This window comes from Gregarina niphandrodes (assembly GCF_000223845.1).
Source record: "Gregarina niphandrodes unplaced genomic scaffold scaffold00105, whole genome shotgun sequence".
In the NCBI taxonomy this organism is placed as follows: Eukaryota; Apicomplexa; class Conoidasida; order Eugregarinorida; family Gregarinidae; genus Gregarina; species Gregarina niphandrodes.
In genome coordinates, this window is record NW_011645870.1 from 1,921 (window position 1) to 2,487 (window position 567).

General features: G+C 55.6%; 1 non-coding gene across 1 annotated transcript; it reads left to right on the forward strand.

The window, feature by feature from the left end:
- Position 1: 1 nt before the first annotated feature.
- GNI_199850 lies at positions 2-74 on the forward strand. Its single transcript has one exon. It is a non-coding gene; the product is annotated as a tRNA-Phe (tRNA).
- Positions 75-567: the final 493 nt, after the last annotated feature.

The window sequence follows — 567 nt, forward strand, 5'->3', positions numbered from 1 at the left end:
TGCCGCAATAGCTCAGTTGGGAGAGCGCAAGACTGAAGATCTTGAAGTCCCGTGTTCGATCCACGGTTGCGGCAATATTCTTGCAGTCCGTTCTTGCAGCCACCAAAGTAGCACGTGTCTCTGGGACTTGGCTGTTGGGTTACGCTTGGTGCGGCAACTTCCTATTCCTGCCACCCCGATGTGCGTGGCCACAACGTGGCTCTTTGCGCACGAACTCACTCAGTTTGTGCGCTACCTCCTCCGGTTAACGCGTCGGCGAAGTTGCAGAGCAGGTCCTCGTCGGGCTGTTCTTCTCCCCTGCGTCCTTCGCGACCCGCCCTCTTATGTAGCACCTTCGCGTCCATCAGTAAACGTGTCACTTCGTCACGTGTCGCTCCCCTGATGTTATGGAGCGCCCTCCGGTAGAATGATAGTGGGTGCGAAGGGCCGTATAAGGTGATGATATGACGACGAATTGCGTCGTAAGATTTCTCGGCCACTCGCTCATTCGCTCCTTGAACCCCACCCGCCAATCTGCGGAGAGAATCGTATCGGCTGTCCTATTCTATCTGTTTGGTGCAACCGAAA